Source organism: Haemorhous mexicanus, chromosome 2, assembly GCF_027477595.1.
Source record: "Haemorhous mexicanus isolate bHaeMex1 chromosome 2, bHaeMex1.pri, whole genome shotgun sequence".
NCBI classification, from domain to species: domain Eukaryota; kingdom Metazoa; phylum Chordata; class Aves; order Passeriformes; family Fringillidae; genus Haemorhous; species Haemorhous mexicanus.
This window is the reverse complement of record NC_082342.1, coordinates 114,719,650-114,741,653: the sequence shown is the minus strand read 5'-3', so window position 1 is coordinate 114,741,653 and position 22,004 is coordinate 114,719,650. Positions and strand designations below refer to the sequence as shown.

At 42.3% G+C, this 22,004-nt stretch overlaps 1 protein-coding gene across 2 annotated transcripts in view; it reads right to left on the bottom strand.

The window, feature by feature from the left end:
- USP9X (ubiquitin specific peptidase 9 X-linked) overlaps positions 1–7,223 on the bottom strand; it is a 97,091-nt gene extending 89,868 nt beyond the window's left edge. For both annotated transcript variants that reach the window (XM_059839989.1, XM_059839990.1), the window contains exon 1: positions 7,083–7,223. The gene's annotated coding sequence lies outside the window, so the exon portion shown is untranslated. The remainder of the gene's footprint in view (positions 1–7,082) is intronic.
- Positions 7,224–22,004: the final 14,781 nt, after the last annotated feature.

The following is a 22,004-nucleotide window of genomic DNA, read 5'->3' as shown; positions in this document are numbered from 1 at the left end:
TCAAAGTGTATTTCAGGTGTAGCATAGTGTAAGCACCTACTTGAGAGCATGAAGCAGGAGCGAGTTTGATCCTCTGCTCTCAACTGTTGAGTTACCCACTGCTGGCCTACACGAGTCCATGACCTGCACAACACCTCAGCCTCCAGGGTGATACTTGTACCTGGGTAAATGTGACACAAACAGTGCATCGAGCATCGGTACAATTTCATCTTCAGAAAAAGATGATCTTCTCAAGTACCATGTAAGGATCAACCAACACAGTGCACTGGAACCTTCAAATTAAACTCTTATATTGGCTCTCACCTGCCAACAATGAAACTAAACTAACCACCGTCCTCCTCCAGCTGCCTCCAGGCAACATATCCTGAGTTCTACTGGTCCCAAATATTCATACCATTATCAGGAAAGTGACAGAAAATAAAAGGAACATTCATGACAGGATGAACTACCAAATCCTCTTTCATCTAGTCAAAAATCTCAGAATGGTGCAGATAATTGGAAAATTCCAGCCATACACCTGCTAACCAGAGGCTGGGACTGACTGGGTTTTTTTCATTACACATTAGCTTACAGCAAGGCTTCACTACCACTGAACTCACTGACCGTCTCATTGAACCTGACTCAACTGATGGTTGCTGCATCCATTCAAAAAAACAACCTCAAAAAAAAAACAACCTCAGTTTTGCAATCCTATACATGGAAGGAAAGGAAAAAAAAAAAGGCTTCCCAAATGGCACAAAGGGAATTCATGTTTTCAGCTGCATCTTCACTAGACATGTGACAAACTGTCAAATACAGGAACCTGGCTGAACTGCTACAAGAACACACACTGTAAGAATTTTCAGGCTGTGTTGCTGCCTAATTACCAAAACTATCACAAAGACATTCTGACACAGCAAGAGAACTGTAAAGCACTTCAGAAATCTGACATTACCACCTCAACTAAGAAAAAAAAATCAGTACACCATCCTAGAAAAAGTCCCATTGCATGAGTGTGTGCACATGTGTTTCTATATACACACACAGCATAAGTATTCAAGGGAAAGCACCTGGAATTTTAAGGTCCCCCTGTGGTTAATAGAACACTGTCTGAAAGACAGGTCAACACACATGGAGATCTGTGCAAAACTGGAACCTGAAACTGTAGAACCAGCCACTTCCAGCCACTTGAGTTATATCTTCTACCTCCAGAGGGTTTATGTCATAATTTAAGATTAAAAAAAAAAGGAAATCCTCACAGCTAAAGGATTTAGGAAAACACATTAAAATAAAATATCGGAAATTATCAAACAATTAATATTCTATTTCTAAATCCGAAATTCACAGAGTCTAAAATACAGTTTAAACTATAGTTTAATGTATAGTATAATGTCTTGATTTATCAAAAATTCAGCATTACATCAACATATTTTCTTATAAATTAAGTTAAACAGATACCTCTTTCTCATTTAACTTTCAAATTCATGAACTTGTCCTGTTGAAATGTACTAAAAAACAGACTGAAGTACTTGATTGCTAAAACAACAGAAAAACATAAACCATAAACAACGCAAGGCTAATTTACCAAGATGCCAGTATGTTTTGACAATGTTCATTCCTATCTTATATTTAAAATGAGACTTTTTTTCACCCCACTGTCAAATTTATTTCTGGACAAGAAAACTGAAGTTCCACCCACAGCTAACACAGGCCTGTCCCCACTATCCCACAGCACAGTAGCAGTGAGGACACCGTCCTCCTACCAAAAAAGCCTCTCTGGTAACAGAGAGATCATAACTGACACACATCACACTACTGATTTTTCTTACTGAACACATTTCTAAACAATCTTTTTTTCCTTCTTTCACCATTTCATGTTGCTACAGCTAAAACAAACCAAACCTTTTCCTCTTCCCACACCCAGTCCTGCTGAAGCTTGAGAAAAGGTTAAGCAGCAATTAAATTACTTAAGGACTGAACCCTATGGAATTTGGAACGTGCATTTTTCTGTCATTCCATGTGCCATTCGACTGTTACAAGAAACTGCTACTTGTCTTAAAGGCTCTTCTAGGGACAATTTTCTATTACTTGAAGTTTGGGTATTTTACATGAAATCTTAATGAAAAGACAGCCCTGAAATTCCCTCCACATACTTTTCATTACTTTGAAGCAGTCACTTGAACACTTCTGTTAAAAAAAGAAGTGTTTTGCAATTTGTAACAGAGAGGATATGAGGAAACTCATGCAACAAGGATGTCTTGCCTTCCACACAGTCTTGAATCCCAGCTTAAAAACGGAATTTGGAAAAAAAGCACATCTCTAAGGAATGATGCAATGTGGAATTCCCCTCTTCTGAGTAAATCCACAGCTGAATGCTAACTACCAAACAGTAGGATTTGCTGAAATGTCCATGCAAAGATCTAAATGCAAGAAAATCACATTTTTCTGTTAGCAGTTACATGTCTAATGAAAACGAAGTCACTAAACAGGGCTACATAGTGGTTTTGTAAGCAGACCAAGGATGCTACAGATAAAAGCTTCCCACAGTAGCATTCCTGATAGTTACCCATTACTTCCAAAGCATCTTCAATCTGACTTCATGAAAATGGTTGATAATACCAGGGTTCAAAATACACCTAGATCTTAAATCTATGTCCCAAGGACCCCTTTCAGAGCTGAACTGACACAAAGTTAACCAAAAGCAAGTAATCATTCTCATAGTAAAGGATAACTAATTCTTTAAGAAAATCATACCTCAACAATGTTGTTTTAAAAAGCAAGCTTGAGAACATACCTATATCTCAGTGGTTTTCATTTCAAGCATTATAACTTTTATTTGAAAACAAGCTTTTATTTGTGTTAACAACTCGCAACCAAAAAGCCTTAATAACAAGCAGACTGAATTCAACTCTCAAATAAAATGAGTAACTAATGGCTTCTTATAAAACAAAGCAAATACTAGAAAATTCACAACAGAAAATGCAGAAGAAACCAGTTGTGCTGTTAAGCTCCTTCAAGAAAAAAAAAAAACAAAAAATTGAAAGAGAAGCAAAAAGTCTTAATACCAAGTCACAACTGGCTACTTCAAGACCTTACTTACTTTCCTCCTACCCTCTACAGTGAGGACAGTTATTAACAGCTCTCCTGTAATGTCACCAACACCCCATTTTAAATTACTTTACCAAACCATATCTCTACAACATGCTCAACGCACCAATGGGCTCAGGTGGGCACTGTACTGTATCAGAAAGGCAGCAGTTGACATTTTGAGGGTGCAAGGCAGTGACAGAACAGTTTTCTGCCCTATCTAGTGAAGACTCTAAACAAAATATCTAAATCCCCAAGTGCAGAGCAAACCTCTATTAACCATATTCTCAAGTCATGTTCTAGCCCTAAGCATAAGAGAACCTGCCAATACAACATAATTGTTCTGAAAAGGGAACTCATAATGAATTGTGGCCTTCACAATAAGAGTGTGAGAACTTTCAGATGTTCCTACATTAATATGAGAACAAAAAACTAGATTTAATACATGGAAAAAAGCCACTGTTTTTCTAAGACAGAATCTGAAGTAGCTCCAACTTCCCAGACAGAAAAATTCAAGTCTCACTGCATGCAAGTATGTGCTAAGAGAAGACCTTCTTGGCCTCTGCTCTGGAATATCAGAACAACGCTCAGTTATGTTAAAAAATAAAGGTAATGCTGTGTATTTACAGATCACAGATAACAAGTGTGATATGAGACAAGTCTACAGGAACAGCACACAACACTGCCAGCTTAGCAAAAGACAAGGACTACAATGAAAGACAGACACTACCAAGCTGTGTTCCCAAAACATACCCTGAAGTACAGCTTTAAACTTAGAACTCTGATTTAAAACAGGGGTGATATGGACAATAAAACTGGGAGCAGCTACACAGAGGTTGAAGAGAAGACACATCCACATAAGAAAAACTTAAGATACCTGCACAAGAGAGTCTACATCCAGACTACTATTAATGCTCACCCAGCAAACAACTGCACACAAAAGCCTTCACATTTACAACTTCTCAAATTAACACAAAATCCAGCAAAGTTTCTTACATCTTCACACTGGTCTCTGCAAGTGCTGGACAAGCAAGGCTCTTGTGATTACAAGAGAAAAAATTAAAGTAAGTACTATAGCTTCAAGGGTTTTGCAGGGTTTGTATTGCCCTTAAAAAAAAAAACATTCTGCTTTAAGTTAAAAACAGTAAGGGAACCTTTGAATCATTCATCCATTTACTTCACAAATGAGGCTATCTTGAGCTGGATGTTTTCAAAATATACCTATTTTTGATCTCTTAGAATAGATAAAACAGTATTTCTTAAAAAAAAAAGTGAGTAAATACACACACACATATTTATATACACATATACAGATATAGTTCTACACTCAGAGTACTTACTAACACCAAAGTACCTTCCATTCAAATATCTGAAATAAGTTCTGAACTTGTCTAAACCATAGCAGGAAGGGCAGAAATACTTTCCATGGAATTTAATATATTTTCAATACACACCTGACAGAAACAGTACTTCAAAGACATTTAAAAATAAATTGTTCAAACTAATAAATAAATTAATTCCTATCCATTCTTACCCAAGGCTGTATTCACACTGGAAGGTCCTAAACTAATTTTAATTTCAAATATAAGATGTCTCGGAACAAAGGTATTACAGGTACCTTTATCTTCTCAGAAGTCTACTTAATTTTGCAAAATAGACACTAATAACTATTTTAGTTTATTTTGAGTCTCATCTACAAATTTCAGCATATTAATAAAATGCAGAAACCTAAAAGTGTGCCTTTAGAACACCGAGTAGTTGCACTGGTCTGAGCACAAAGGTACCATGATTTGGGGAATAAATGTTTATGTAAGGGTGACAGTGTTAAACAGAGATGGAAAACAGTTTTGCTACCACTATCTATATTGATTACCACCTCCAGATGTAGTCTTCCTGTCAATTCCATGGGCAGAGAAATTGCCACAAATACTGCAAGACACGAAGAAGCAGCCAGGCAAGATTAAGACAGAAGCTTCCCAAAAGAAACACCCTGAAGAAAACTACACAAAAGGAAAGTACAAGAGCCTCTGGAGAGGAAAAAGTTACTATGATACAATCTTACATTTATTTCTGGTTAACTCCCTCCCCATAAACATGCTGATAATTTGAGTTTCTTCCACTGCAGCTTTATGATTATGTTCTTGGGTTTTGTACACAGCTATCATTAAGTATCACTGTTCTCTGGTGTATTGCAACAGAATAATCAATACATGTATTCTACATGCCTCCCTGAAATTCTTGGTATCGGCTACTGTAGTTTGTTGGTTCAAAGAATAAACATTACTTCAACTCCAAGAATCAAAAGCATTGTTTTAGAAAACAAAACAAAAAACCCAAACAAACAAACCAACTCCCTCATCTATGACTTGCTGAAATAAATATGCAACTTGATCAGCAACACTTTTGGTGGGGAGGCCTGACAGTTTCTCAAGTAAAATATGAAAAAGGAAAATTCCCAAGTGCAATATGAATAACAAAGTTAGCTGCCTACAGCTTTCAGTCACCCCTAACCCCTTCTTACTCCGGACACTGTTTCCATACCATAATCAATAAAGGTCAATCCCCCAAACACCAATCAATAACCCCTTCCTAAATGTAACAATTTTACCACCCATTTGTCAGGCCTCTGAGAAGCTGCTAAAAACTCAGGTTACCTGATCTGTCATAGCAAGTGTTGCCACAAGTATACTGAAGAATGCATAACAGTATCTCAATTCAACAACTTTTTAAAAAAATACAGGCCCCAGTTCTGCAAGTAGGTCAGCAAAAGCAGGCCTTGTGCTGGCTTTGAGCCTGCGACTTCAGAGGGTCTTTGGGCTGATACAAACGTCCAGTGATATGAACACAGCTGCAAAACTGCAAATATAAACTGAGTTGTACAGATAACATGAAAACAGCTGAGACAGACACAATATGTCTGCAGCGAGCCGGGGAGCCCTTTGAACATTTAATTAGAACAATTCTTTTCTGAAAGGTTCTTTTTTTCCTGTACAGCTGCAAGCTACTGCAAACCTTCAAAATACCTAACTGGACTTCTGAAGGAGCAAGCTGAAAATTAAATATGGCATCTTAAAAACTACCCCAACATTTTTGGATACCTGTACGAGGAAAAAAAAAATCATTCAAGAACAAAATAAGAAATTTTCAAAAGCTATTCCCACTGTATACAAACAAAGCTGCACAAAGTGGGACAGCACATGTTAACACAGTGGTAACTAACACACAAAAACCCCAACAACCCATCCAACGGGTGAAATCCCGTTTTCTCGAGGACAATAACAGTGAGTATCTGCGGCCAAACTACACGCAACTACCTCTGCCGTACACGTCGGGCAAGGGAAGAGGGCTGTCCTGCCTAAAATAAATCGCTACAGACAAGCCCTAAGACACAACTCCGAGAAGAACCGGCGCGGAGAACTGCAGGAATTAGATGAAAAAGCCACGAACGTTTTTCGTACATGGGCGCTAGAAGCCGAGGCCAGAGGAGTGGCCTACGTGTTAACAGTGTTTACAGCGGGCGTGAACGAGCTGCTGCTGGTGGATTTCATTGAGACCGTCGGGAAAGCGCCTCGGCAGGGCCTGATTTCCAGGCGACGCCCGGGCCTACGCGGCCCCAATCACTCCACCTCAGTAATGGCGTTCGGGGCGAAGGGAAGCGAGAACCAGGGGAGGCGATGCCGGTGCAGCACTGCGGGGACGCACCGGGCCCTCCTCACCGGGGAGGTCCGGCCAGAGGGGCCCCGGAGAGGCGGCCAGAGCCCCCCGAGGGCGCCGGGCGCTCCCCCCCGCCGGCAGCCGGGAATGAGGAGCCGTCAGCCATTTTCCCTCGCCCTCCAAAACACGGCGGTGCGGGGCCGACACGCCGGGGCTCCGAGGGAGGCGCTGCTGCCGCCTCACGCCCCGCGGGTCCCGGGGAGCTCCGTCCTCGCCCCCAGCCGCGCCCCGGCCCGCGGAGCCCCATCCCCGGGGAGCACAAACAGCTGCCCGGCCCCGCCCGGGCACCGCTCCGCACTCACCCCCGCACCGCTTCCCCTCGTCCCGCGGCGGCTGCTGCGGCGGCCCGGAGCCCTCCTGGGCGCTGCCTCATGCCCGGCGGCCGGCGGGGCACGGTCTCATGCCAGGCCGCGGCTCTGAGGGGGCGGCTCCGCTTCCCCCGGTTCCCACTCGGCTGCGCTGCGGCGGGAAGCGGGAGGGCAAATCCGGCGCCGCTGCCCGCGCTCCGGGTGCCGGCCCTGAGCGCTTCTCTCTCTCTGGGGCGTTTTTCCTGCGTCACCAGCTGCTGCCCGGCGGCGGCGGCGGCGGCGGCCCTGCCTGGGCTTGGGCTGGGGCTGGGCCGGGGCCTGCGCGCTCCGCTCCGCCCCGTCCGGGCACCGGGCGCACGCGGGGGGGGTGGGCGGACGCGCGCCCGGGGCTCGGCCGGGCGGGGGTGGCGGGGCCGGGCCGGGCGGCGGGAGCTCCGCGCTCAGGACTCGGCGGTGCGGGGGAGGCAGAGCGGAGGGAGGCGGCAGTGGCGGCGGCTCCTCGCGCTCCCGGCGGCGGCGGCGGCGCAGCCGCGTCTGGCGGGGCCCCGTGGGCAAGATGGCGGCGCCGGCAGCGCCTTCCGCACCCGGCCCAGCGCGGCGGCGGTTCGGCCACCCGAGCGCGGCGGTGACGCGCTGCCCGTGTGCCTGGCCGGGGCCGCCGCTGCCGGCCGGCCCCCCCACTGTGTGTTCGTGTGCGGGGCGGGGGTGGCGGTGAGGGAAGGACGAGGGCTGTGGGACACACACAAACACACACACACGCACGGCCAGCGGCGCGCGGACGCGCGCGGGGCCTGTTTCGCGTCGGTTGGGCGCGCGCGCGCTCTCCATTGTGGCCCGCGCCGCGCCGCCGGGCGCGCGCCGGGGCCCGGATGGTGACGTCAGGGCGGTGACGATGGTGACGTCAGCGCGGCCGTCTCCCGTCGCGCCCCCAGCGCGGCGGGAGCGAGGTGGGAGCGCGGGCGGCGGCGGTGGGTCCGGCCCTGGCCCTCAAGGCCGAGCTGGCACCCCGCTCGGGGACACCGGCGCTTTTTGAAAGCTGAATGGAGCTTTTGTTCCTTTTGCAGGCTCCCCGGGGCAGAGGGCACAGCTCCGAGCCTGGCAGAGCTCGGGATGCGATGGGACAAGGCACTCGGGGCACATGGGTGACTCTCAGGGTGTCCTGCGCAGAGCCTGCAGTTGGAGTCGATGATCTCCATGCGTCCCTTCCAGCTCTGAATATTCTGACGTTTTTTGGTTCTTTTTCCTTTCTTTGATACGTCTGCCTTTACATGGCCACAGTAGGAGATCGGTAGAACCCCAGTCCTACGTGCTTCATCTAGCGACCGGGAGGACTTCAAGCCTGGATGTAAAACGTGGGAAAACGGGAAAGGATGCTTGGGGCAGGACAGAAGTGTGGCAGATATGGCGAACTCGGACTTCAGGGTGCTTAAAGTTTTGTTAGTCTGTATGCCAAGATCAAAGTCTCATTTTAACAACATCATTCAAGGATTTCGGAGCAGGAAGTGAAAGATACGGTATTGAGCTGAAAATACAGGCGGAATTTAGGCTCCCCAGGTTGGAATTTGCTCGAGAGGCTCAGGTCAACAACCTTAACTCTAGGGCAAAATGTTTTATCTTTTGGACCACGCAGTGGCAAAAGACTAAAAAAACAATTGCTCATTGCAGAAGATTGAACAATTGGGTGGGTGTTTTTCAGTAAAAAGCTGGAGCTCAAAATCAAGTGGTGATAAGTTCTGATATTTCCTAATTTAGCAGAGTTAATAGGTTTTTTGCTGATCATTAGATGGTGTGATTTGGGATGGAAATCTGAAATATGTTGCTGTGTTAGCCACTCAGTAAACAAAACAAGGGATACAGCTGCTTCATCACTGTACAAATGCAACAGTTTGTTTACTGAAGGAATAGCTGTATATGCATTTTCTTCAACAATAAAAACAAGCCATTACCATGGTGAAAGTTTGCAAGTGTAGGTCTTTCATGTTTGGGTTAGAAATACTTGTAATCATATCAAAACAGCCCTTTTATCTGTCTGATTTTCATGCTTCTGGGCATGTTATTGTGGCCTCCTTTTTTGTCCCTTAACTACTTTCAGCTTTTCCTCCTATTTCCCGTTAATCCACTTTGTTTTCCAGGGAAAACATTTAAAATAGCTGCACCTATAATGCTTCTACTTTTCACCACAGTATTCTCCCCCAAGCCCTTCACTCTTTATGATAACTTACAGAGGCATGGTGACACCTCGAACAATTGTAGCTGCCTATATTTTGACATTTATCTTTTAAGTGTTTGTTGATGGTCATTTCTTTTTATTGTTGAGCTGACCCTTGTTTTAAAGACAGGCCAAATACTGTGTTCCTTCTGAGTACCATGGCTTTTTTTGGCAGAGCCAAAGAGTGACACATCAGTGGATTTTTATAATGTGGGCAATTGTCCACCAAGAAATTGACTGTCAGTTCACATAAAAGTCAACAACAACAACAAAGAGATATGAACAGTAGTTGTGGAAACAATGGTGGTACAACTTGTGGCAAGAATTCCCTCTTGTGAAGAAGCATTCCTTCAGCCAAGAGTGGAAGCTTTGATTATTTTAATTGAAGCCTTAGGCTTGGAAGAGGTGAAGAACCAATTCCTCTTCAAGTCCCCAGAACCTTTGGTGGTACTTTTCAGGTTTTAGATTCTGCTTTATGTACAATTTGCAGAAGCACAGCAATACTCAAGGAATTTTGCATGGGGAAAAACCAAAGCTGTTGTTTATATCTGACCTCCTGCCTGGTTTAAAGGTGTATTCTGGAGTGCCTTGACAGAGCAGCAGCTTGAAGCTGTGCTAATCAAAGGTCACAATAGGCTGAAGCACACAGGTATTTATGGCACCAAATAAAAGAAGGTATTGGGTCTGCAATAACCCTGTGTGGTTCCTGAACCAGCAATCTGCACAACAACTTCTGGCTCGGGAATTCTCCTCCCCAAACAGGAATCTATGCTTGCCCCTCTTTGCTCAGGCTTCTGAGGGCATTGCTGTGGCTCACCTTGTGCTACACTCTTCTGCCTGAATAGGTTCACACACCCCAACACTGCAAATAAATGTTACCAGTTTGTCTTTGTGCAGCAGCTGTGGAAACAAAAGAATACAAGCAAGATAAATTGCTGATTAAAGAATACCCATGAGATGAAGACAGAAGTCAGTAGGAATTCACAAATCTTGGACTAAGTGCTCCAAATTCTGTAACAGAATTCTGGTTAATTCCCCACTGTACACAACTGTTGGTATGATTAGAAATTGTTGATGTGATTAGAAATGCTTTTATGACATCTTTAATTCAGTGTGAAAATGTGGGGAAGGGAAGCATTTCCCTGAAGGCTTCCCTGCCCCAGCACTGCAGCTAGCCCATCAAACAAAAAGTGAAACCAGTTGTGAACTAGCTGAAAATGAAAACCAAAACATTCTGGTGAGGGAATTACTCAGAATTTAGAAAATCTGTATGTTAATGGGTGTGTTTATCCCCAGTTCTTAAACTCTGGTAGATGCTGCACTACTCATGAGTAGACAAAAATGAAATTTACAACACTGCTGATGCAGACTAAAGCTGTGGAGTTTTGCAGGGGGGTAGCAAAAGGAGGAATAACAAATGGGAGAAAGCAGAATTTTTCCACAGACCAGCAAAAGATTACTTTTTTTCCGGTTCAGTTCATTGGATGCTGCATCACACACTGTCCACCAACACTCAGGAAAAAACAGGTTGTGTGACAGTCCTTATTCTACATATAATTAACATTCAAAATTAGGGGAAAAAAATCCCATGATAATGATGTATCAAAAAGTTGTAAAAACTCTCCTGGAGGGATGCTCTATCTCTTTTCTATTGCAAGTAAAAGTCAAATATAGACATTTCATTTTCGTTTCTCCTGAGGTATCTGCTTTAATTACCGTTCCTCACATCAGTGTAAGACTTGTCTTCATAGTGGTCACTCACTAACCATCTTTTAACTTCTGTTTTGTAAGAGATTGTAAGAGATACCAACAGTGATGTTGGAATGGGCTTAATGTCACTCTTAAAAGACTCATAGAAGCAGTTAAATCCAGTTTGTGCTCCATACTTAGAGGTACAAAAGAATAGTTGCTTAGGCAGAAATCATAGAAATTTTATAAGTAAAAAATTCTGTAGATTTTTATAAGAAAAAGATTCTGTGGTCTCTCACTTTGAGGAAAGGATGTTACCTGATTAGGAACAATTCTTGTGATGAGAGAAACATGGTGTGGCATTTTCATGTTATTCTTTTAGTTGTGCACTTATGGGTTAAATGAACAGCATGAACAGAAATTCTCAGTGTGCCTACCAAATGCTCAGAAGGTGTTGCAGAGACCATTTGTCAAAAAGTCTGTTTATAGGCCTAAAAGAATATCTTCCCTACTTTTTGGAGAGGGAGCAATTCAAAATATTTTCCCTGTCTAGTTCATTCCTAGCTGAACTGTCCTCAGATAAACCATGTGGTGTCCATGTGAAAAGCATCCGTCTTGTAGGACTTGGGCAGAGTTCAAAAAATTGATTTGACAGCCATATGGTCCTCTTCATCCACATGAACCTTGAAGAAGTTTGACTTCCTTCCAGCCTTAAGAGTAGAGTGAGGGAAGAAGGGAAACTTCTTAAAACTTGTCAATGTTGTTCTTAAATGTGCTAGATGAGGACATTGTTAAAAAAAAAAAAAAGCAAGAAATTCTGTAGATTTGTGAACTGCTGCAATTTCCTCAGCTTTTCTGAATGCCTCTGCACACAGAGTGTTTGTCATGGCACTGGTGGGGATTTGAGGGAGCCTGCTGTTCACAAACCCCAGCCACCACACGTCATGGCCATTTTCTCCTCAGCAGGGTTTGTAAACACCAGTGTTGCTATGGCTGCAGCAGAAGGGAAGCAGCTTCTTTTCCTAGGGCTGAGCATCCTACACCCTTCCAGCCCTGATCTCCCTTCAACCCCAAATTACATCCCTCATGTGCTGGAGTGCCTGGTTTATGTTGGATATGCTGGGCTAGGCAGGAGCATAATTAGCTAATAGCAAACAGGAGGAATAATAACTGAGTTGTACTTCCCCTTCCCACAGTGGGCATTTCTTTGGCATTTCTTCTTCTTCTTCCTAAAATTTTGTAGGAATTAGTATCTCTTTGAAAAGCCCTTTTTCCTCATTCAGGGTTTACTGAAATTGGCTGAAAGAATCAAGGGGAACCAACAGGCAGAGGCAGAGCCAGGCAATGGGCTCATGTGAAACCAGTGCCATTAAGAAACCATGGGGAGTTTCAAAACTTCGAAACAGGGTAGTCTGAAAGGAGAAGTGTTGCCACTACACATTTGGAATGGAAAAAAGGAAAAAAAAAGGTGTGATCAGAAACAAGAGAAAAAAATTATTTAAGAGTAAACCACAGATTTTGAAACAAACATGCAAACATGATTTGAACAGAAACACATATCCATTTCAGATCTTGTATCAATGGTTTTAGCTGAGCTTTATAAAAATAGCTTCTGAGAAAGGCTTAAATCTAAAAATATTTACAGGAAGAAAGTTTGCAATTTTGTAAAGCTAGGGTTTTTTCCTTTCATGTGACTAAAGATTCTCTTTCTTCAGTCTAAAGAGGGATTTCATCCAGTAGCATGCAGACTAGTAAGATTTTGGAACCTTTAGTTATGTGCTTTCACTCCACTCTTTCCTTTTTTAACTTTGTCCACAAGTTTTTCTCAACTATCCATTTTATTGCCAGTTACCTGCAAAAATAATTCTCGTTGTCCAAAGCAATCACTATTTCTCTTTTGATGAAATGGTACAGTAAGCAAATGCCAGTTTACATGGATGATTTGCAAGGACTGAATTTTGATAACTGCTACTGCTGTTCCATCATGTGTCTGTGACAGGTCACTTCAGATCATAATGCTGATTAACTGCATGCCATGCTGTATTTTATGTAGCCCTGCAGCCTTTCTGAGAGATTACATTAAAATATGTTGGATAAATGTGAAGTAACTAATACCGGGACTTCTGCAGCAGCAGTGATATTTTGGCTGGAAGGTTCACAGTAGCAATAATGTTTGAGCAATAGCTGTGTCTTTGTAGCCAGGATGGTATAAGGCATTAAGCAAGCCAGAACTTGTATAGAGGGTAATATCTTTTATTAGATCTGAAAACAGGCTTGTATGCATCAAAGCTTGCCTGTTTTTACTAGACATATCAGTTGGTATACTGAAACAATATTTAAGTAGATCTTTTATCATCCAGAGGTGTCGGAACTCAGGACATTCCTTTGGGAGTCCAGAGTTTCCTGGGACCCTTGCCAGGGGGCTCGGAGACCCTGGCACACAGCCCAGAACACCAGTGGGTTCGATTATGAACCACGGAATAACTTGTCACCTTTATAGAAAGAGATAAAAGCCACAATAGTGTAAATAGTGTAAGAATAAATAATTACAGAGTCTAAATGTAGGTTTTAGGATTTTGGGTATAGGGGTTTCTGGTGACAAGATGGAGGGATTTGGGCGTGTCTAGCCTTTCTTCTTCTTCTCTACCTCCATCTTGTCTGGTGATGTTGGCACTTTTAGATTGGTCTAAAGTAGAAACTCACTGTCTAATATAGATGATAGGTATTGGAAAATAACTGTAAATATTGTACACGTAGTTTGTAGTATATAAAGATAACACCGCCCTGGAGGAGGGGGGAGTGCCTCTGGCTGTCCTGCCAAACGGATCTCGGCTGGGCAGGGAGAAAGAACTTTATAGATAAGATGCAATAAACAATCTTGAGACCGAAAAAATGAAGAGCCCTGACTTCTTCTTCAAGTACCGGGCTGGGAAAAGAAACTTTCGAACTTTAGTCGGGGTCACTCTGACCTGCTAAAAAGACAGCCCCCGGCAACTGGCGTTCCCTGGGTGGGCTCGAAGAAAGACACGGCACAGAGGCAGTCTGCTTTTTTTCAGCACACTAGTTCTTTTCCATTTATTGTTTTCTATACCACTATTTTGGGAAGGTAAGTGTAATTCAGAATCTAAATATGTGGAAATAACATCAACGGACAAAAGCTAAAGTTTATGCTGTAAACAGAGGATTACTTCTGAGATTTAACTTTTTTGAATATCAAGCAAAAAGCTCTTTAGAAGTACAATTCACTTGTCACTACTTCTGTAGTTTGCACTGCTCTCAGTTACAAATTGAGACCAAATGGACAAATCTGATATCTACAAGTTAATTTTCTTTTTGAAATCTAAACTACTATAGTTCTGGAGTTCTGCTTTTAAACCTATTGCTGGTTATTTCCTAGGTTAAAATGAGAATCAAATTTCATATCATAACATCCCTTTAATTATCTGCTTTTTCCTTGTGTTTGTACTTTTAGATGTACATATAAGACATGGTTAGACATACTTCTGGTTTTTTAAATCTATAGCAGAAAATCTTAACATATTTAACAGAAATATAAAACAAAACAAAAATGGACAAAATAATGTATCTTAACTTCCCAGAGACAAGGTAATTTTTCCTTTACTTTCTGAAATGACAGGAAAAAACCAAAAGTCACCCATGTTTTGTGCTCTTTTTTTTTTCCCTCTGAATAAGATGGGCCAAATGGCCAACAGTTCTCAAGGATTTTGTGACTACACATCAGTACAAAAGACTAATTCCTTATTCTTCTCAGGTGGAGAATCCAACTGAAGTCCACAGATTAATGCCTCTAATAGTATTAATTTCACCAAGTAACAGTAGACTTTGAAGTTTTCCTTGAATCTTAATTCGAGGAATGTTATGAGTATCAAAACCATATGGCTGAAAGACTGCGGCCGACTGCACAGCTCCAGCCTCTACTTAGTGGGCTAAATCCATCATAAGTCTGTCTCTGTTTCAAAGGAGAGTGATGCTCCCAACATGGTAAATAATACTCATTTCAGCTGTATTCATCTCACTGGGTTGTAGCCACCTACAAATGGAGCACCTTGTCAGAGGTGGCTCCCTGGCATCACTGGGCAGACCGTGGGGAAAGGCAGCCCTCCCTGAGCACAGCTTGCCCCATGCCACCTTTGCCCTCCACAGCTGCTTTCCCTTCCCCAGTAGCTGCAGATAAAAAGTGAATGGCTACGTAACTTTCAGCTTGGCATAGTTATGAAATGAAATCTGGGTTCTCAACAAGTGGGGTGTCTGCCCAGAAGTGAGTGTTGCAGCTGCAAGCAAGATGAGCAATGGCCACTTAGCCAGGAAGAGCCCTGTGTTTGTGGGGGCCACGTTTTTGTGCCAAGGGGTACAGGAGTGGCTTCTGTGAGGAGCTGCTGGAAGCTTTCCCTTGTCCTGTGGAGTCAAAACCAGCTCTGAGACAGACCAGCTGGCCAGGGCTGAGCCCATCAGCAATGGTGGGAGCACCTCTGGCATAACTCAGTTAAGAGAGGGGGGAAAAACCCTGTAGTTCAACAGCAGCCAAAGAGAGGAGTGAGGAGAGGTGAGAGCAACAGCCCTGCACACACCAAGGTCAGTGCAGAGGGAGGGGCAGGAGCTGCTCCAGGGGCTGGAGCTGAGATTTCCCCACGGCCCAGGAGTGCACAGGCATGCAGAGATCCACCTGTTTGGAGGATCCCATGGAGGGCAGGGGGATGCAGAGATCCACCTGCAGCCCACGGAGGATCCCATGCTGGAACAGGTGGATACCCAGAGCAGGCTGAGACCCCTGCATTGGAGCAGGCTTCTTGCAGGAGCTGTGACCCCGTGGAGAGAGGAGTCCATGCTGGAGCAGGTTTGCTGGCAGGACTTGGAACATGGGGGACCCATGTTGGAGCAGACTGTTCCCAAAGGACTGCACTCTGAGGGAGGGTCTCACACTGCAGCAATTCATGAAGAACTGCAGCCTGTGAGAAGAACACAAGCTGTAGCAGGGGAGAGTTTGAGAAGTCCTCCCTTTGAGGAGGAAGAAGTAGTAGAGAAAATATGCAGTGAACTGCCTGCAGTCCCCATTTCCCATCCCTCTGCACTGCCTAGGGGAGGAGGTAGAGAGGATGAGGAGTGAAGCTGAGCCCAGGGAGAAGGGAGGGCTGGGGGAAAAGTGCTTTTTAAGTTTTGGGTTTATTTCTCATTACCCTACTCCGATTTGATTGGTGATAAATTTCCTGAAATTGAGCCTGTTTTGCCCGTGACAGTGACTGGTGAGTGACCTCTCCCTGTCCTCACCTCACACATGAACCTTCTGGTGTATTTTCTCTGCCCTGCCCAGCTGAGGAGGGGAGTGACAGAGTGGCTTTGGTGGCACCTGGCACACAGGCAGGGTGAGCCCACCAGAGTTTCCCTCATAGCACACAGACAGCAAATGGGGCACAAGCTGCCTGGGCCACAGGAACAGAAATGTGCTGCCCATAGCATCAGAGGTGCTCAGGGAGCAGATGGAATGGCTGCTGCCTGTGGTGGCTTCATGACAACCACTTACCTGTTTCACCAGACACAGATGAGGTGCCATGGCAGCCAGTGAGAGAGAAAGATGGGGTGAGAAAAGAGATGTGATAATGAGAGTCTGACCACAAACAATTCTTTCCAGGAATGGTTTCTTTAACTTACCCTAAACAATGGGCTACACTGTCCAAGTATTACCCACATGGTACTTGAAAACCCTCATTCTAATAGCAAACAGCTGTTTGACTGAACCACATTTATTCCCTTTGCTTAGTGTTTGTGGACACTTGTGTGATTCCAGCTTTGGTCAGCTGTTCTTCTGGCTGATTTCTGTCTGTCCTGCACAGGAAGATCCTCACTGCTCGACTTCACTGTTGTTCATTTCCCTCATTTTATCAGGGAGTAGAAATTACAAGACAACCATTGCTTCATGTGTAAATTGAAAATTCATTGTCCAACTTTTCTTGGGAGCCACACATAATTTTTTTCTCCAAAGAATTGCTTAAAAATTTTCATGTGGACTCTGGAAATGCAGGACTTATCATACTGCACACATTTTTCAGATGTAGAATCTTGGAGTTGCCCTATGAATGCTAAATTTAGACGCTGATGGTGCTTGCAAGAACAAATAAATTACAGATTGGCTCTGTCTCATACATGTGAAGAATTCATCAAGATCATACCTGTGGTTTTTTTCAATTTCTACGTGTGGCTGATCAGTTTCTGCATACCTTTAGTAGCATGCAGAGGTCATCCTTCAAAGTTATACAGATGCCCCTAATGGCAAAATTTATTATCAAGTATTCTAAGTCATGCCACTATATCTTACTATCTGGGATAAGTACCTGATCAATTCAAAACCCTCTGGAAAAGAGTTTTCTCAATCTCTATTTCTTTATTTTCTGGAAGGAAAAATTGTTTCCTAACTATTTAATCTCATAGTGAAAGACCAAAAAGGGAGATGAGAAATTGAATATTGCTTTTGTGACACTACTGAAGTTAACTCGGAGCACATTTACAGACTTTGTCTTGTCTTCACATTATACAGGGACAGCAACAGAAGCAGAGAAAGAAGAAGGAAGACATTCTTGTCTCATTTCCCTTTCTTGTGTTCATGAAAGACCATCTAAATTTCTGATTAATAGTATTTACACTCATACTGTCTGGATACAAAAATGTGAAGTAAGAAAAAGTTGCTGGTTTTCAATGAATATTGTTTGGAATATCTCCAGTTTCATATACCAGGACATGACATGCTGAATTTTGAATGTGCTACAAAGCTCTGTTATTCTTGCTAAATCCCTGATTTCTTTATCTGTTGAAAGAAAAATACAAGCTAAAAGTTGTAGCTTGTATAAAATCTGAAGCTTAATAAATATTACAATTACTACATTACTGTTTCCCATATAGCTGTAATAGACCAGCATATTTTCCTCTCTTCTGACACATCTCTTAAGGAAGCTTCTCTCACTAAAACCTACTGGGGAGTAAAGGGAAAACAATTACTTACCATTAAGTGCATTACTCAGCTTCTATGAATGCAAAATTTTAAAGCAAACTGTCTTGTACATACAAAAAAAGAGTATTTTTCTTGCCTAAGTAAACACCACATATTCACTTGGGAAACAACTGCATATTGGTGTGGCAATATCATTTAAAACACATAGGAAAGGAAGGTGTATAATCAGCCTTGCAGCTTGTCACAAAGCACTCACTGCCTGATCAGCTCACTCAAGATGTGGAAAATTTCAGAGACAGGAAGCAACTTCTCCTCCCAGATTCTCACTGCACTAATTAGCCCTGACTTGCTATTCCTTCCATGGATGCAGAGAACTTTGACTTCACAGAGATCCCTAGCACTGCAAGATGAACTAATCTGTAAATTCTGTTCCTTTGCACAGCAGAAATGGGTTATGTATTCCACACAGGAAAATTACAGTAAAAAGATCTATCCTATGGTAATCAAATATGAGCTATCAGTGTCAAATGTATTAGAAATGTTAAATACATATATAGAAGTGTTTAATGCAGTGGTACAACCACACAGCTGTTCACATGGGAATAAATGTGAAAAAAACACACACAAGTCTTCAGTGTCTCCCTTGTCATGCTTGTGTATGCAGTGTATTGTTAAAGGATGGACATATTGTGCAGGCCTAATTAAAAACTAAGAAATTACTGTAAAGTATGGTATGGCTTTTCTAGCACTTTAACAAGGCATAGATATATGGTGGTGGAACATCAGATAGTGTGGGTTACTTTGCTGCAGCTATGAGGTTTGTAGGGAGAGGAAATAATTTTCTAATATGCCAACTGTCATAGCTGAAGAATTCAGAAAATATCTCAGACACACAAAGGCATTGTTCTGAAATAAAAGCAACAGATTTCAAAAATCTGGGGGTTGGAGTAGATGACCTCTAAAGATCCCTTCCAACACAAACTATTCCATGATTCTTTGAGTCTGTAAGATAAAGATGAATGGAGGATGATGGCTCAGGGCTTAGATGGGTATGAACCAATTTGATTGCTTGGGTTAGTTATAGTGCTCAATAGTGCAGGTGGTGGGTCCCTGTGAAGAATGGGGCTCCTCACTGCAGGAGAGAGGAAGATGCATGAAATATGGGGAAATGTCAGGCTTGCTCCCTCCTGGGACAAAAAATTAGAGAGACTTGTACTCTATAACCTGTACAGCATGGAGGGGTAAGCAGTAGACAAGAGAGTTTATAAAATGGCAAAAATATATCTCTGAAAATCCTCTTATTTCTGGGATTGTGCAGAGTTTTAAATGAGTCCATAGTTACCAGGCTCATCCTCAGAAGGTTTTCCCTGAGGGTCCAGACTGAAGGATTAGGATGAAATGACCCTTTTGAGAAACAACCACTGACTGCCAAGTAGGTGTTTCTTCCCCTATGGGCATTTTGTGTGAATTCTTCCTGAGTCACAATGGTTATTTACTTGACTTTCTCTCAGTCATGCACTGGAGGAAACATGTCACATTCCTGGACATTCAGGGATAGGATCCAAGATTGTTCTGCTGCAGCTGGTATTTCCTCTGCAGTGGTGATGGGCAGGAGCTGCTGAGTTCCACATTGTTTGGCTGGGTGCAGTCTGGATGTGACTGGTTCACTTTAGACTGTGAGTTTTCTTCTGCTCACACCCTTGGTGGGAATGAAGAATGGTTTGAAGGCAAGGATGGACAGCTCTGTCCATCATACCAAGTAAAAGCTTCTCCTCTAAGGAATGTTAGAACTGTATGATTTTCTGCATAGATTAGAAGGCAAGGTATGCAACAGTCAGAAGTCCTTGTTCTGAGTGTCTCTTTAAAATAAAACTTACTACTTTAAAGAGCTATTTCTGCTTGAGAGTGAAAGTTAAACACAGGAGTTTGCTTAAAACCACCAGCTTCACTCCTGCTGTATTTTTGTCAGTGGTAAAACTTACAAGAACATTATATAACATGAAAAAGTTCACCTTCCCAATAAGAAATGAGATAATGCAGGAGAAAAGTTCATAATAAGTAACTAATGACAAGGGTAAAGATCTCTAATGCAACCAGCAAGAAGGTTTGTTTCATTTTTATTTATCCTGGAAAATTCATTCCAAGATCATAAAAGGAAATGTACCAGGTTTTGCCTTTTTATTAACAAAAGCATTAAAAAAGCATTATGTGATGGACTTGCAGATGACAAAATTGCCTTTCTTAAAATGTAAAAGCTCAAAATGTTGGGTATTAGGGAGGAGCTGAAGAAAAAACAAAAAAAAAAATCAGAACATGCCTCTATATGCTGGAGCAGGACTCAGAGAACCTTGGTTTGAAAGTGGATGAACATTTGAAAGATCTAAGAAGTCTTAACAGATGGGATCTGGCTGGGAAAGGGGAATAGTATTATGAAAATAGAAATGTTTAATATTTTATGCCATTAGGAGTGTATTCCAGTTTAAACCAAAATTCAAATGGTCTTCAACAAATGTGCAACAAACAGATCATGAAATCAAACTCAAATAATAGTTTCAATATTTTAAAAGTCATTCTCTGGATTCATTAATTGCCTCTAGGAAGGCTGTTGTATACATGAAGATGTTTCTCATCCCTAAAGGCCAGTTTAAAATGTTACATTGGAAAAAGCTGCTAAATAAAGAAAAAGATCTAGAAAAGAAAGGGTTCATTGCTTTCTTCTCTATTGACAAGGAGGATATGGTAACAAGAACATTGTCTAAGACCTAGAAAATTTGGTTTCTGAGAGTCTGGCTGCTAAGATCATTCAGCCCCCAAAGCCCATGGGAAGATTATTCAGCCATGAGTTGACTGTGTCATGTTTTCATATCTTATCTGTGAGGAGCCAGCTCCACTCATGAGCATTTGCAAAAACTGGAATGTGCTACAGGGATGCCAGAGTGACCCTTGAGTCTGCAAGGGTTCTGCTATTGGGTTTTCCTGTCTGTGGTGTCAGGCTCAGGCTGTCTTAGGTGGCATAAGGAATATATCATGTGAATAATATATTGGTACTATTAATCCTCTTTTTATTATAACCTAAACCCCATATTATTATCTGAATGATTCCTAATCTGTTAATCTAACATGTTTTAAAGGGATGATAGAAATAGTGTCTTGCTTTACAGGCATTCATTTATGGAAATAAACTTTGCCTAGTGCACAAAAATTAGGATGGATAATTCCAGGCTTACATTTCATACATCCCAGTTCTTAAAATTGATGTCTTTTAAAATACAATATTAAGATGCTGTGATTCTATAACATGTTGTATTTGATGGTTTTATTGAATCATTGCAGTAAATATTGATTTAGGCAACTGAGTCTCCTGAGATAAAATTAGGCACTGAGGAACAAACTCAGCCTACAAAAACAAAATCTGATTTATTTGAAAATATAACTGTGTTTGTGTTAAAGGTATAGAATGGTAGTTTTTTGATGCTTTATTGAATATTTTTATTCTGTTTGGAGGTTGAGCATTTCAGAGGTTTTTGTAGGAAGTTTAGCACTGCAGTGATGGCTGAGCTAAGTCCCTGGCTCTTCAGGAGTCCAACTGCTTTGATCTGTCAGATGTGACTTCCTGGGTACAGTCTGGAGGACAAAGGTTTGGGTTCTGCATCAGGACCATGCTGCCTTCCAAATCTACCAGCCATGTCCAGGACACACCTGAGAACACCACTGACTCAAAACCAGGAGAAGATTGTTATAAACTTGTTCTAGAGGAGTTACTTTTCATCCACTGACACATAAATGAGTGAATATTTTAAATTGTCATAGGTGAGCACTTAAACACGTTATTGGCCTTTGCTGAATAGTTTTATTAGTGACATTTTAGACTCTCTGTTATGAGCAATACAAATATGATTTTTTTTTCTTATGATAAAGGTCTTTTCTTCAAAAATAACCATCTTTAGCATATGTTAGAAATGGGGTGACAAGTTAGAATAAGAACCAACAATTCTCAGTTTCTGTACATGGTGAAAAACTCCTAACAGGCATCTTTGCTTTTAGCCTACTTTTGTCT